The sequence below is a fragment of the Balaenoptera acutorostrata genome, chromosome 3 (genome assembly GCF_949987535.1).
Source record: "Balaenoptera acutorostrata chromosome 3, mBalAcu1.1, whole genome shotgun sequence".
NCBI lineage: Eukaryota > Metazoa > Chordata > Mammalia > Artiodactyla > Balaenopteridae > Balaenoptera > Balaenoptera acutorostrata.
Genome location: NC_080066.1, coordinates 175541806 through 175558828, shown reverse-complemented (window position 1 = coordinate 175558828; position 17023 = coordinate 175541806). Strand labels below are relative to the sequence as shown.

At 39.2% G+C, this 17023-nt stretch overlaps 1 protein-coding gene across 3 annotated transcripts in view; it reads right to left on the bottom strand.

Annotated features, from left to right (window-relative positions):
* VRK1 (VRK serine/threonine kinase 1) overlaps positions 1 to 16814 on the bottom strand; it is a 75931-nt gene extending 59117 nt beyond the window's left edge. For 2 of the 3 annotated variants that reach the window (XM_007178878.2, XM_007178879.2), the window contains exon 1: positions 16689 to 16814. The gene's annotated coding sequence lies outside the window, so the exon portion shown is untranslated. The remainder of the gene's footprint in view (positions 1 to 16688) is intronic. The other variant, XM_007178880.3, reaches the window with a different exon arrangement.
* Positions 16815 to 17023: the final 209 nt, after the last annotated feature.

Here is a 17023-nt window from a genome sequence, read left to right as displayed (position 1 = left end):
TTGCAAAATTAACTACCAAACGTTGCTCGTGGTTAATTCTCCGGGTGTTCAGTATTAAATCTCCGCAAGATAGCTACTGAACAACATCTTTCCTTATATATTCTTGCAGCAAGGCTCAAAGGAAGACTATTTCTAAATATTCTAAAGGAAATTAGGATGACCAAATAATCAAAGTAAATCAGAAGAGTACTACAGACATTAAAAAATTCTGCATGAAAACATAAAAGAACTTTGCAGAATCTCAGAAACAAGAAGGGTTTTCTAAGCAACACACAAAATAAAACACATAAGGCCTAAAGAAAACTGATAAATTCGACAAAAATTCTCCACAGGTTAAAAAATACCATAAACAAATTCAAAAGACAAATAAAAAATACCTACAGGACATATGACAAAAGGCTAATTTTCTCAGTACATATTAAAGAATCCTTTAAATTATAAGAAAAAAAAGACAGAAGCCCAACAGAAAAATGAGAAAGTGACACAGAGAGGCAAATTCATGGAAAAAGAAATACAAATGACCTAAAAATAAAACCTTATTAGAGAAATTTTCAAATGCATACAAAGTAGAGAAGTGATATAATGAACTCCCATGTACACATCACCCAGTTTCAACAATTATCCACACATCGCCAGTTTGTTTCCTCTGTATAAACAATCCACTAGCTCCTTCCAAGATTAGTTCAAAGCTCACCTCAAACATATCATTTCATATGTAAATTTTTCTAACAGGGACTTTTTAAAAATACACTCACCATATATCATTGTCACACCTAATAATATTAACAATTCCTTAATATCACCTAATAAAGTGTTCAAATCTCCCCAACTTTTTTTTTAAAAAAAAGTCTTAAGAGTTGATTTTTTAGTCACTGTAACTAGCTGATGTGTCTTTGAATCTCTTTAACGGACAAGTGCCACCTCTCTCTTTTATTTTTTTTCCTTCCCCTTGTCATTTGTCCTGTAAAATTTCCCACACTTTGAATTTTGCTGATTATCTTAAAATTGTCACGTAACCTTTTCTCCTGTATTTTTTGTTATTGCAGTTGCTCAAAGTGTTCTATCTCTGGTGTCTGCCTTTCAGCAATAGACCACCAGGAACAAACCTGTAGTTAAGTAAGTTGGGAGAACACACACCACAGGAACAGTGGGGCATCTCTTAAGAGAATGTTGTAAAGAATCTATGATAGGATTTGGGCTTTGGTTGGGTAATTTGGGGGAGGGCTAGGGAAGCAGGAAGTTCTCTAGTTTCTCTTGGATGTGGTTAGAAAGTGGGGTAACTCTATGTTGGGTATCTCAATAAATCTTATCTGAGGGGAGACTAGAACCAAGATAAAGCGGTAATTGGTAAAGAAGCTGCGGTCACTCATTCTGGCCAAGTATTTTGTGGGTGGCAGCAACCTTGCTTTTGTTTGTGCTCTGTCTCATTTTTCCGTGCTCTCAGAGAAACTTTAAGGCATTCTGTGAGATTGTCTATGTTTAAATGGAGAACAGCGTGGCCTAGCGGTGACACCAGGCCAGCTTCTGAGTGCCAGGGCCGCCCTTCTCCTTTTTCTTTTGCACTAGACAATGAAGCCCTTCAAGTTGACCACCGTGTCCCTCTTACTCGACCCCAATAGTGCTGGATATTTTCCTTGCCTCACAACCGTGGACAGGTAAGTTAACAGGGCCAAGGTTCAAAAAATATGTATGGCAAGTGTAATTTTTGCAAAAATGCCTTTTTTGCTAATTAACTTCCAAGTATTGAGAGTGTGCATACTGCAGAATCATTTGCAAAATGAAACGTCTTAAGGTGGTAAAATATTTGCTTTAATGACTAATAATGTAAATGTCATAAAAAGAGTATAAAAGACAAAACAGAAACATATTCAATGTTACTATAAATACACAGCCTAACTATTAAATAAAAAGAAGGATGACTTCCAATGATCAAGAGGACAAAATAATGAAATAAATAACTGATGTAAAGCTCTTCAGAAAAAAGTTTTTAGTTGTTGTTTTACTAATACAAAATGTTGACAAAAATTCAGTTGAAAAACCTTGATGTGATAAACCACTGCATAATATATGAAAAAATAGTTAAGAAAATAATGTATAAAAATAGTACCATTATGAGACTACAAAAGGATCTATTCCAATAACTAGCAGATGTACATTTTCCCGTCTAAGGTATTCCACAGTTATGTGTTTTGCCAATGGAGGCTGCTGCCAAGAGAATGCAAAAGGGCTTGAGAATACTCTCAACCCTCCTGCTCATTATAGAAAGAATGAATGGTCCCTGAACAAAACGGAAGAAAAACAAAGGAAGGAAAACCAAGGAAAAACATGTTTCTAGTTGAAAATAAATCAAAGTGAACATTAAAAGGTTACTGAACTCAATAATAAAAAGGCAACCCAATTTAAAAATGGACAAAGGATCTGAATAGACACTTCTCAAAACAGATAAACAACTGGCCGATAAGCACACAAAAATATGCTCGACCTCACTGGTCATTAAGAGAAATAAAGATCAAAACCGCAAAGAGATACCACTTCACACACGCTACCATGGGTATAAACAAAAAGACAGAAAACCACAAGTACTGGGGAAGATTTGGAGAGATCTTCATTGCTACTGAAAATGTAAAATGGTGCAGTCACTTTGGAAAACAGTTTGGCAGTTCCTAAAAAAAAGTTAAACACAGAGTTACCACATGACCCAGCAATTCCACTGGTACGTATATTCTCAAGAGAAATGAAAACATATGTCCACACAAAAACTTGTGCATAAATGTTCACAGACAGCAGCATTACTCATAATAGTCCAAAAGTGGAAACAACTCAAATGTCCTTCGACGGATGAGTGGATAAATAAAATGTGACATACCCACACGCTGGGATTTTATTCAGCAATAAAAAGAAACGAAGCACTGATTCATGCTACAACATGGATGAACCTTAAAAACATACTAAGTGAAAGAAGCTAGTCACAAAAGACCGCATATTGTATGACTCCAATTATGTAAAATTTCGAGAATAGGTAAATTTATAGAGACAAAAGCGGATAAGTCGTTTCTTAGGGCTCTGGGGGCCGGGGGGCAGTGGGTGATGGCAGAAAATGGAGAGTGACTGCTACTTGGTAGGGGAGTTCTCTCAGGGTTGATGAAAATATTCTAAAATTAGATTATGGCTACAGTCCTGTGAATATACTAACACTGAACAATACCTTTTAAATGAGTGAACTGTATGATAAACGAACTGTATCTCAATAAAGCTTATTTTTTAAAAAAAGATTAATGAGAGGGAAAATGTGATATCAATGACAAAGGAAGGAACAATAGCTATCCTGAAGTTATGACATTCTGTGTAAAGGAACTATACCTTCTGAAAGAAGGGTAGAAATCACCCCAACGCAGGCTACTAAGAACACAGAAGAACCAGCAAAGGGTGCACTTTGTCATGTTGCCAGTGTGGTTCACGGACTACTCCACTGAAGAGCACAAGTACAGCATGCAGCCACGTGGAGGATATGCCACTTTCCAGAGCACACATGCAACGTGAGAGAGAACTCACTGAGACTAGAACTCATTTGATCATGAATGACTCCTGCTGATTCCTGAAACTCTGCATTGTTATCTGTGATTCTCAGAAGTTCAAGTAGGAAACTGAAGGAAAGGATAAGCGAAATGAATAGTACATGTATATGACATTCAAAAATGGAATTGGTGTCCTGAGCCATGGCTTACTAAAACAGAACGATGAGCTCCTGGCAAGGGACAGAGAAGATCAGAAGAACATGTGCGGGGGCGAGGACTTGCCACCGTGATCAAGAAAGTTCTTTCATCAGTAGCTTAGATGACAATCTAGATGGCATACTCATCATCACTGGTGATAACATACAGCTGGGAGAGATCAAGAACACATCAGATAACAGAAACGAGTTCCAAGAAGATTCTGCTAGGCCTAAATAAAACTGTAAACTAGGGAGAATAATCTAACAAACTAGAGCCAGGATGAAAATCAGAAAACATTTCATTCAAATCCTTCATTTTGCAGGTGAAGCTGAGGCCACAAGGGTTTAATAACATGCCCAAGTTCAGAAGGTGCATTAAAGGTAGATTAAGGCTGAGAATACAGGAACCCTAACTCCCAGGCTGGTGTTCACCTGACCCAGTGCTACCTGCTACTACTCGTATAGGTAAGCATATGGGGAAAAAGGGAACCTTGACCCTTACCTCACAACACACAAAAATCAACTTCTGAAAACTGAGACCTAAATGTGAAAGGTAAGATGATAAAACGTCTTGAAGATAACATAAGAAAATATCTTCATGACCACAGAGTAGCAAAAACTTTTTAAACAAGACACAGAAAACACTAGCCATAAAGGAAAAGATGGGTAAACTGAAATTGATTAAAATTTAGAATTTCAGTTCATCAACAAGACACAAGAGTGAAATGGCAAGTCACAGATGGAAAGAGATTTTTACAATTCATATTTTCAACAAAGGACTCATATCCAGAATATACAAAACTCCAACATTTCAATAAGAAAAAAGACAACCCAGTTTGTTAAAAATGGGCAAAAGCCTTGGAACAGGCACTTTACAACACAGGATACCTAAAAGGCTAATAGCATATGAAACAGTGCTCAAGTCACTAGTTATCAGGGAAATGCCAATTAAACCACAATGAAATCAACACAACCACAGAATGGTTAAAAAATTTTTTTTAATGTTTAAATGACAGTACCAAGTGGAAGTGAAGTTGCAGAGCAATGGGAACTCTCAGTTTGCTGGTAGGAATATGAATTGGGACAATCATTTTGGACAATTGTTTGGGAGTAACTACCTATTAAAGCTAAAGATACATATGCACTATGACTCGCAACTCTACTCTTAGATCTACACTCAACTAAAATGAATATATATATGAAGCAAGAGATATGAACAAGAATGTTTACAGCAGCATTATTCATTAACTGCTCCAAAGTAGAAACTATTCAAATATCCATCTACAACAGAATGGATCAATTGTGGTCCATAATTTGTGGTGGTTTTTAAAAATGGTCACAAATTTTTTGACACACCTTCCATAAAGATGTGAGGTCTAAGTTCCCTCCCCTTGAATCCAGGCAGGCTTGTGTCTATTTCAACCAATAGAGTATAGTGGAAGTGATGTTATGTGACTTCCGAGGATGAGTCACTCTCGGGAAGCTTCCTCTGGGAACCCAGCCAACGTGCTTGAAGAGCCAAAGCCTCGTGGAGAATCTGCAACCAGGGCACAGCCACCTTTATAGCAACCACTATACTAGTGATAAGGTGATAAAACTTAGTCCCAAAACAGAAGAGGAAGAATATGCACTGAAGAAAATAAATATAACACCAACCTAGGCCCCTACACAGGCAATGTCCAATTTAAGCTTGGTTTCTTATTACAAGGGCCCAGAATGAGGATGCAGGAGCTCATCTCCAAATTGTTGTGATTTTATCCAATACCAGAGAGACTGTGCTCACTGGACATTTCCTAAACCTCCTCTCCTTCTCAAAGGAATCTCTGCTTCTGGAAACAAACATTGACCTTCCTCTGGTTATATATGATCATCAACCCCACTACAGCCTTTTCAGCAGCAAAATCTGAACACTATCCAAACAGTCCACCATGGACTCAAAAGTGGCAAAGAAGCAAAGCAAGTTTCAAGTAGAAGTTTCTGATTCCATTCAAACTGTTTTAGATATACCACTGGAAAAATAAAATAGCCACTTTCAAAAAAAAACAAAAAAACAAATTAGGTGCTCTGATCAACAATCCCAGATGAGGACTTCCCTGGTGGCACAGTGGTTAAGAGTCCACCTGCCAATGCAGGGGACATGGGTTCAAGCCCTGGTCCGGGAAGATCCCACATGCCGCGGAGCAACTAAGCCCATGCGCCACAACTACTGAGCCTGTGCTCTAGAGCCCGCGCGCCACAACTACTGAGCCCACGTGCCGCAACTACTGAAGTCTGCGCGCCTAGAGGCCGTGCTCCACAACAAGAGAAGCCACCGCAATGAGAAGCCCGTGCAGCAACGAAGAGCCAACGCAGCCAAAAATAAATAAATGTATAAAAAATAAAAAATTAATATGGTTGTTGTTTAACCCCAACTAAGTTTGGAGTGCTGTGTTATGTAGTAATCAATAACCAAAACTAATGTATTATGCAATAATAGAAACCAGAACTACAGAGCTATTAAAAAAAAAACACATACACACACAACATACTATATGCAATAACATGGATGAATCTCAGATACGATGTTGAATAAAAGAAGCCTGGTTAAAAGGAGTACATAATATAATTCCATGTACATATAAGTTCAAAACCAGGCAAAACTAAGCTATAGTTATCGAAGTCAGACGAGTGGTTTCCAGGGTGGGAATAATTACTAGAAAGGGACACAATAGAGACTTCTGGAGTGCTAGAATAGCAAATGTCTTGATCTTGGTGGTAATTATAGTGTGTTCACTATGTTAAAAAAAAAGAAAAAAAAATCATTGAGCTAGCTAAGATTTATGCACTCTTCCCACTATGTATTTTTTTGAATCAGTAGAACTTGGTAACCTAACAGTTAAGGGTATGAAGGCAAAATAAAGAATGACTCTAAGTTTTCAGGCATAATTGACTAGGTAATGCCATTAACTGAACAGTTAAACCATGGGGCAAATAAAAACAGAAGCAGAAAGCAGAGACAATGGCCTATTCATTTTGTATTCAAGTACCTACCCCAGTACTCAACACACAGTCACTCTGGCTTCCAAGATACTCTTCTCATTTCCATCCTACCTTTCTGCCCACCCCTTCTTGGTCTCCTTTGTTGCCTCCTTTGTGTCCAGCTGCCTCTTAATATTGGGATTCCTCAGGCTTCCGTCCCCAAGTCCCCTTTCATAGACGTGCACACGCACAAACACACACACCTTTCTCCTGTATTTTCAATTTCAGTTGACAGCATCTCATCACCTACTTGTTCTTTTGAACTAGAAACTTCACAGTTGACCAAGAATTGGGAATGCAATTAGCTAAATTAAAAAAGAAAAATTTAACAGGATAAACATAAGTTCTCATGCTTGAGCACCAAAACTAATGCATAAAAACAGAATGAAGAAGATATGGCTTAAACAGATCTAGGGGTTTAATTCAACTCTAGGTTCAACTATAATGTGGTTATCAAAAGGATATAGCTGATAATAAAAATGTAGTATGTAGAAGAAAGGCAATATTTTTTCCTAGCCTAATAGAAGAAAAGTGTTGTATCTAAAACAAGAGATACAACTCAATTTTTTACTAATCAAGCCCTGCCTGGAGTACTGCATTCAATTTTAAGCAGTACAGTTTAAACAGGGGATTAAATCAAAGGAAAGTCACCAATGTGGTGAAATGACATGAAATCATGCCTTGTAAGGAATAGTTAATGAACTAGATGGAGGTGTTTCAACTCAAAAAGACTGAGACTAGATGACGGTCTTTGAGTATTTGAAAAACCATTACGTGGAACAGGAATTCAGCTTGTCCTACGTGTCTCCAAAAGACAGGATTGGGTGGGAGAAATAAGAAAGTAGACTTCCACTCAATCTAAGAAAGAACTTACTAACAGTCAAAACTTTATTAAAAACAGGGACAATGTTGCCTCCCTGGCCAGGGATGCTAAACACCCAACAATTCAGAGAACAGTCCCGTACAACAAAGAACAACCCATCTAAAATGTCACCAGTCACATGGTTGAAAAACCCTGTTCTAGAAGTAGTGAGCTCCCTGTCATCGGAGGCATTCCATTATAGACCAGACAATGTGATGATATCCAATACATGACTTTCAAGAATGGAGGGAAATGAGTGGAATAAAGATTTTCTGTTTTGATAACTTTCCAGAGAAAAATACCCTCAGGCATGTTACAGTGATGATGATAGTGGTGATGACGATAAACACTTAAACACTTACTGAACATGTACAGTGGACCAGACATGATACCAAGTGATTCACTGTACATATTTCACAGGTCATTCTCAAAACCACCTATGAAATAGCTACTATTTCACCTTGATGTGACGGTAAAATCAGGTTGTCCTGATATCATACAGCTGTCAATCTTTGAACTCAGATCTACCTGATTCCAATTATGTACATCACTGTCCCAACCATAAATACTAATGACTTCAAAGCTTTCGTACTCTAGAAAACAAATGAAACAGCACATATTCTAGAAGTATCAGGACAATGTCTGAACAGGTTTGTACTCACTGCAAACCTAGTTGGCTGGGAGAAAGAGGAAAGGATTATTTGAAGTAGTCCAGTGATGAAGGAGAGATCAATTATACTGATTGTCCCCAACTGCCTACTTTTGTAAGAGCCAAGAAGCTCTTATATACCCATGGAATCTCAGTCAGAAGCTGAGATTAATGATGACATCCCTTTATCCATAGGCGTGAAAGCGCAGGATGGACAGACGTTTGAACATCCCCGACTGGGAATCCTGCCCTTAACAAATACACTAGATGCAGATACATGGTTTCTTGGCTGCCTCTACGCAAGCCCATCTGTCAGGATGGCAGTGTGCCTGCTCACATGTTGGTCAAACTGTCACTAGGGCATAGGTGCCAAGCAATGATAGTTTTAAATGGGCAGCTTGCATAGCACTGTAAGAGCTTGCTCTTCTGCAGGGAAAAAAAAACCAAAAACAAAAAACTCCGCTTTAATACTGAAGGGTTGCAATCACGAGTAAAACAGTCTTGGTCAATCTGAACATTTCAGTGGAAAAAAGATCTAGACTTGTGGAAAAGAATCAGACTAAGGAAATTAAATCAAACAGAAAAAGTGCTTTGAAGGCAAATAAGTGATTGCACTAAAGCTTTTCACACTGCCGATCTTTCATTAATACACGTCACGGTAATCTCTTATGCAGTAAAATCCTTTGCTCAACAAGTCATCATTGATGTTTTATAAAAATGGAATGATATGGCTTTCCATGTTCTAAATTAAAAAGTAGAAATGCATTGATATTTAGTAGTTTGACATTAAATAAGTTCTATTTGTTAAGTGGCTATTTTTTAAATGACAGAAGTCTAATCTACATCCAAGATAATCTTTTAAATGCACAAAAGAAGGCAGAAACCAAATGAGATTCCCAAAGGTGAACAGAAAAAGAAATATAATTTCTTCAGGGAAAGAAATCAAGAACGGGAAGTGGATGTTAAGAAAACAGAAACTGAGTGTTTTGGGTCACAAATTAATAAATTAGGACTCGGGGGCTGTCACGTATCACATCCCCCGACTATAAGCAAAATGTCCCTAAACTACATCTAGGTTCTTATTCTATCTCTAAAGATCCTTTGGATCACTGCCATGAAGTATCTAACATTCTTATTGCTTGGAAATTCTTCCCTCAGACTAAAACTCTAATGCTGCAATTTGAGCTGTTTGTCCTTGTTCAGTCCTCGGTGATTTTGAAGAACAGCTGGTCATCATCATTCTCCATGTGGTTCTTCATATACAAGTATCAGGACATACTGATTAAATAACCCCTGAGTCTCCTCTTAGCCATGATAAATAAAAGTGATTCCATTAACTTTTCCTCATTGGACCAATTTATCAACTCTTTATGTTTTTATCATTTCAGTTGCTCACCCCTTGGACCCTTTTTAGGCCTGATAAGAAATGTCACCCACATCAACAATGAGCCACATGTACAATTTACTAAAAGAAGCATTAAAATGAAGGAGTTTGAAAGTCCAGCAGAGTTCCCAGTATCCATCACTGAGGACAGTGGCAAAAGTCTGAAATCTACCATTATTCTTCTAGGAAATACAAAGGACTTATTGTTATAAAGTGACACCACTGTTTTGGCTTTGTGGTAGACGTCTGTAACACCAAGTACTAAGTCAAGTTCAGGGTCATGGCTATAACCTGTTCTTCCTACCAACCTATTTCTGTACTGCTATACATGCCCCTAAAACAACTTCTCTTGAAGACCATCTCTCCCATATCATTTTTCCTGCTCAAGAACCCACAGTACATTCTATTGGCCAATGAAACTGATTATAAACTGGCCAGCAGTTTTCTAGACTCATGAACCAACTATCCTCCCCTTCACTCCCATGACTCCCCAGAACAGCCAGTTCTTACTTATTTTCTCTAGGACCTAACTTTGCTCATGCTATGCTCTAAAATGTTTTCCCACTTCCTCTCAAATCTATACATAAATTTTTTTCAAGACTTAAGGCATGAGTCTTCATACCTTCATACACCTTCATAAATCTGTATTAATTTTCATCCTTACTTGCTTACTCATTTCCTCCTATCTTCATTTTGTATGCAGTTTACAGTGTACAGCCAGCTGATTTTTGATAAAGGTTAAAAAAAATGATTCAATGGAGAAAGGGTAGTCTTTTCAACAAATGGTTTGGAACAGTTGGACATCCATAGACAAAAGAAAAGAAAAAAAAAAAAAGAGAACCAAGACCTAAACGTCAAACCCTCTGCAAAAATTAACCCCAAATGGATTCACTGATCTAAATGTAAGACATAAAATTGTAAAACAGAAGAAAACTTGGAACATCTACTTGACCTAGGGTTTGGTAAAGAGTTCTGAGACATGCATGACACCAAAAGCGATCCATACGTTGGTAAGTTGAACTTCATCAAAATTAAAACCTTTTGAGCTGCAGAAGACACTGTAAGAGAATGAAAAGACAAGCCACAGACTGAGAGAATATATATACAAATCACGTATCTGGCAAAGGACTTGTATTCAGAATATATAAAGGATACTCTAAACTCAACAAGAAAACAAATTAGAAAATGTGCAAAAGATTTGAACAGACAAATCACCAAATGAGATATGAATGTGTGGGAGTGAAAAAAAGTTTTCTACTACTATTGTAGGTTCTTTTGGCTGGTATATTAACTAAATTGACATATGACAGATTAGCAGGAGAAAAACAAATTTAATTACACCTCCATAAAAATATGGGACCCAAGGGTAAGTTGGGCAGTTGAGGCTAATATACCATCCTGAGCTAAGGAAGGGGACAGGGGCCTGGGACTTCAAAGGGGAGGAAGGTAATTCAGACAATAAGATCAGATATTTTGTTATTAGATGCCAAACAGACAGGTCTTTCATATAGAAGTTATCTCTGGTAATAGCTCTCTCTGAGCCAGGCTCCCTATCTAAATTCATTTGGCAGTTGGGGTGGAGGTAAAAAGCTCTTGAGTCTTTTGGGTCTCCACTGTCTTTGGCTTAAGATAATCTGCATGCCATAACGGCACATTTGGGAGAGGCTTTTTCTGAAACCCTTCAAATGGCAAATAAGCACATGTAAAGATGTTCAACATCATTAGCCATTAGGAAAATGCAAATTAAAGCCATTATGAAATACCAATACACACCTATTAAAATGGCTAACATAAAAAATACTGCTAACACCAAATGCTGGTAAAGATGTGGAGAAATTGATCTCTCATATAGTGATGATAAGACTGTAAAATGGTACAGCTCTGGGAAAGTTTGCAGTTTCTTAACAGTTTAAACACACACTTACCCCTACAACCCAACAGTTGCACTGGAGTATTTATCTTAGAAAAATGAAAACTTATCTTCATACTAAAACCGGTACATGAGTGCTCATAGCAGCTTTATTTGTAATAGCCAAAAACTAGACAAACCACGTCCTTCAATGGATGAATATTATGTGGCAAAGCATACAAAGGACGAGCATAATACAATGATCAAAACTAGGAAACTGACATTGATAGTGTTAGTAATAAAAGTACTTACTCAAATTTCAGTTTTTACACTGTGTGTGTGTGTGTGTGTGTGCACGTACACACACGTGTATGGTCCTGTGACATTTCATCACCTATAAAGATTCTTATAACCGTCACAATAACCAGGACATACAACTGTTCAATCATCCCAAAGAAACTCCCTCATGCTCCCCCTCTATAGTCACACCATACCCCCCAGCCCTCACCTTAGCAAAACTGATCTCTTCTCCATTTCTATAATTTTATCATTTTGAGAATGCTATATAATGGAATTCTAATCACACAACCTTTTGAGGTTGGCTCTTTTCACTCAGTACTATGCCCTAAAGCTCTATCCAAATTGTTGCTGGTGTCAGTAGTTTTGTTCCTTTTTGTTATGAGTGGTGTTCCACTATATGGCTATACCACATTTTATTTGACCATTTACCCACCGAAGGACGTGTTGGGTTGTCTCTGAGTTTTGGCTATTATAAACAAAGCCGCTAGGAACATTCACATACAGGTCTTTGTGTGAACGTAAGTTTCTATTTTCCGAGGATAAATGCCCAGGGGTGCAATTGCTGGGTCATGTGTTTGGAGTATGTTTCACTTTTTAAGAAACTGCCAAACGAATTCCCAGAGTGGCTGTACCATTTTACATGTGCAGCAACACATGAGGTAATGAAAATTTGGAAGTCACAATTTCTACAATGCTTTCTAAAAGCCTGTAAAACAAGTAAGATTAAGTCTCTTAAATGTTATAACCTGACCTTAGTATTTTTTAAATGAATTTTTAAAACTTTTTTCCTGATTCCCAAAAAAAGACTTCTTCTTTATTACCGCTAATGAAGAATGCATAATTAGATATAATCTGTATGTTGATAGTTGCCGTATTACATAATAAGCTGCAATAAGAAGTGGAACAAAAGCAACACTGCCAAAACAAACAGCAAAGTTTGTTTCTCTATGTTCCTGACACAGTCTATGAAGACTAAAGGCTTAACAGCACTTTCTAACACACAATGTGATCACAATGCATTTATACACAGTATCAACAATGGCAGTTTGTTCAGCTGTTACTTGGTAAGACAATCTGAGGAAAGCAATTAATCTGAAATAAAGCCGTAGTTATCTTAGCCATAAGATTCCTAACTTCATGACTTTTTAAAAAATTTTGGATATAACTGACAATTAGATAGATAATGGAGTCTCTTTGGGATTCCTGAAACAAGGAGCTAGATCTGAAGCAGACATATCTATCCCAAATGTAAACAGCAATAAGTCTGCCAGTCTGCAGAGAAAACAAAATAAATGCACAGAAAGAAACTATAAAGCCGTGAAAAGAGTGGGATGGTGCTGCCCTTGTGCCCACTAACTTTCCGGTTCTCTTCCAGTCCCTTTCAGGACCAACTATGTAGTTCTGGATATTGAGCTCCATTAAGACAAATGTGTCCTTACAATGATAGAACATTGTCAAATCTCAAATTAATAACCTTGCAACTTAATTACATGACTTCCATCTAGTGTATCTTCCCACTTAATATACGTGGCTTATTGATAAACATTTTAGTATGTGTATATATTTAATATTCATCCTAAATATTGGCCAGCGTGGACAGCATCTATATAATTTTCAAATCTGAGAGTACTGGTTTCTATCCCTTGGAGAGATAGGAGTTATTGCAAAGAATCATCAAAATCCATGTACCTACACTAAGACTAAATAAATAATACAATTCAAACCAAGCTGACAAAAATGTTGTGGCTAATAAAATTCCCTTTTTTTTTTTTTTTTGTCCTCACCGCACAGCATGCAGAACTTCCCTGACCAGGGATCGAACCTGTGCCCCCTGCATTGGACGCATGGAGTCTTAACCACTGGACCACGAGGGAAGCCCCTAAAATTCTTAATAAATTTACTCACCAATGTTACTAGCAGTAGTTTCTTGTCATTAGTATTCACTGGTGAATATTAAAAATCAAATTCTAATTATGGGCGGAAGGGCAGACTTAATACCTCTCCAGACTCTCTAGAGAGCTTTTCTTTCATCAAGTGTTGTCCATACGTCATCCAGAAAAGAGCAGAATGTGCCCGAGTTTGAGTGTAAAGATTTAAGATGCCATTGGGAGAGATGGAGCAGGAATAATTGGGCAAGTGCATGAAATTATTTCAAAACCACCACCTCAGAACGTTAGGTACTTAAATATCATTCAGAAGTTAAGGGGACAAGATATTAAAGGGCACAACCCTCTTTACATCTTTCTAATGGCAAGTACGAACACATTCACAGGAATTCGGGTCAAAAGGGCCAAACATGCCCTCGAGTATAAACACATCTTGGTTACACCACCTAGCTAAATGCTTTGTCAGGATTCTATCACCTTTCTAAATACTACACCCTTATTAAAAATTCCATATTTCCTACATTTTATCACTAAGTGTAGTTTTCCAAATGTACCATACACATTTGACTCCTTGTGTCGTGGTGGCCAGACAAGCGAAGTCAAAAAGAATGGCCTCTATTAATTTAAAAGAAAACCTGCTTCAGCGAAACGCTACAATAGCAAGAACAGACTCTGCACCCAGCACAGCTCCTGACGTACAGCAGCCACGTGACATCTGGTGAATGAATGAGTCCACCTCTGCTCACTCTGAAAAGTAACCTCGGCAAACAGGTAAAATGTCCTACCAGTCTGAAAAATATTCTCCAGGCCTATTCAGTTACCCATCATTCTTAAAACCCATCAAGACCAATTTCCATGAAAGCCTCACTCACACACAGAGGTAGCATTTACTTTCCATTAGGTTCAGTGCCTGATACATGGAGATATCAACATTTGCACACTTGCATAAATTCAGGAGTCATCCTTCTTCGTTTGATATAAGGTAAATTTTTAAGCTTTGCCTCATTTCCAGTAAGTTTTATTTATCAGATCAAAAATACTTTCAAAGTTTCATTTTTTAAATCAAAATTCTATTCATAGCACATTATATCTTCTTAGGGATGGCTTTAAGGAAAAAAAAAACATATAGCTGTCAAAATAAAAATCTTGTTTTTCTTTCCTAGACATCTGGGACATTCACTTATGTATTTATTATTATTTCACATTAGTTCTCAAATTAAAAAAAAAAAAAAAAGCTGGCCTATTTAAGAAATTTAATTTTAGGGTCTGTCAACATTTTGAATGCACTACTGTTATTTTTAAAATATACACTTGCATCCTGGAATAAAACTTAGCATAAGCTTTCCATAAAACCATTTCCTGGGCACTAACTAACTTACTATATGCCAGGTTCTGTGCTTGACACATTCCTCCATTTTCTCATTTGTTTAACAAATATCCTCTCGCGTTTTTTGCAGCGCTGAACATTAAGAAGCCATTACACTCTAAACCTGATATTTGCACTAGATACTAGTACTACACGGACAGTAATGCTTAACACTTAACAAGTTTACTGTCACTGGGTTCAAGTTGTGTTACCATATTAACTCAGAATCTGATCAGCAATGTTGAAATGCACAGAGAATAGCACCTGTGGCAGCTTCGGCAGAAGCTAGTGTTAACTGACAACTTAAGTTGCATTCCCTTCCACAGGTAGCTGATGAACATCACCTTATCTACCCAGAAATTTAATTCCAATTGCTACAGGCCACTTTGAACAGCACAAACATAATTTGAATAAGATGCTTATATAAAGAACCCCGGCCCACCCCTCTGAAACTACTTTAAAATTGTAGATTAAATTCTCCCCAAAAGTATCACACTCAGCATGTCATGGAAAATAAGGTGCCTTTATTCTGAACTCTTAAAAACAAATGCTGCCCTACATTTTTTTTTAACTCTTGCAAATTTCAGACTCCACAGACGGGCAATTGCAGTTTAAAAAAAAGAAAAGAAAAGAAAAGAAAAAATAATAATTAATGAGACTCTTTGTGACAGTTCCCTGAAACCACCACCCTCCCAAGAGCAAAACTGGTATTTCCAAGTTATTCCAAGAAGGCGAGACGGGGAAGGGAAAGGAAGAGTCAATACAAAGCAAAGGGGGAAAAAAAATGGGTGACTCGATAGAAAACAAGTTAGAAAAATGGGTGGCCTCAGGAGGAACCTAGTGTCTGCTTCCCCTTCCTCTCTCTCTCAACCCAGCGACGCTGGTACTGTTCGTCGAATTTAAATAAATCACCTATGAGTTTTAAGACCGGAGCCAAAAATTATTTCGACAGAAGGAAAAACTATTTGCTGCCCTTGAATACAGCTGCATCAGCAAAGGGTGCCACCCTGCAGCTACGGAGAGACAACAAACGACAACTGTCAGAAGGATGCGAAAATAACTCCCCTCGGAGCTCCACCGCCTTGAACCCTGCGTTAAGTGCAAGCTCTCACCCGGCCTCAGCCGGACACTGACAGGTTAGAAAGGCCTGGAACGCTATCCTCCGGGGAGCAGGCTCCTTCCCCCATCTCGGATCTCAAGACCAACGTCACCTCCCCTGAGATGCCCTCCCTCACCCCCACCACTCTGGCCCACAGTCGCCTGTCCTCATTTTAAGGGAGCTTTTCAGCATCTGCAAAATGTCTTATTTGCTTCCATTCCGTTTCCTCTGAAGAGAGTGAGCTCCAAGACGGCGGAGGGAGCCCGGCGGTCCAGGCTGGCCTACAAGAGGTCATCTCCCAGCCTCAGCCCGAGCAACCAGGATGCGGTGCAAGTAGGACCAGCCTACATGCCGTCCAGAACCGGGAACTGAGCCTGGGGAACCGGCCTGGCCGGTGCAGGCAGCCCAGGGCCGCAGCGGGGCCTGAGAGAGCCACGGCGGGAGAGGACGCCAGCGGCGCGCCGTCCGCAGCCCACTGCGCCGCCCAAGGTCACGGCCGCCCGGCCGCCCCGCGCCAGCCCAGTCCCCGGCCGCCCCCTCCGCTCGGCGCGTGGCCGGCCTACCCCGAGCCGCAGACCCGTCACCAGCTGCTCAATACGAACTTCCCGCCGCTTTCGCCGACTCGCAACTCTTCAGCGGCTCCAGCCCCATCACACCCCGCAGTATGCGGCCTTCCCATTGGCTCAGGCGAGCGGGAGAGGCGGGGCGAGCGGGAACGCGCGGAGCGGGGCGGAGCCCACGCCCGCCCCATCCACCTCCCCGGAAACGCCTGGAGCCGCGGGCCGGCGCTCCCACTGCATGCTGGGAAATGGAGTCTTTTACTGGCAAAGCGAGATCCCGGTCTCTCTGCCCCCGTGGGCTTCTGGGAAATGTGGTCTATAGCCTCGGAGTCCGTCCT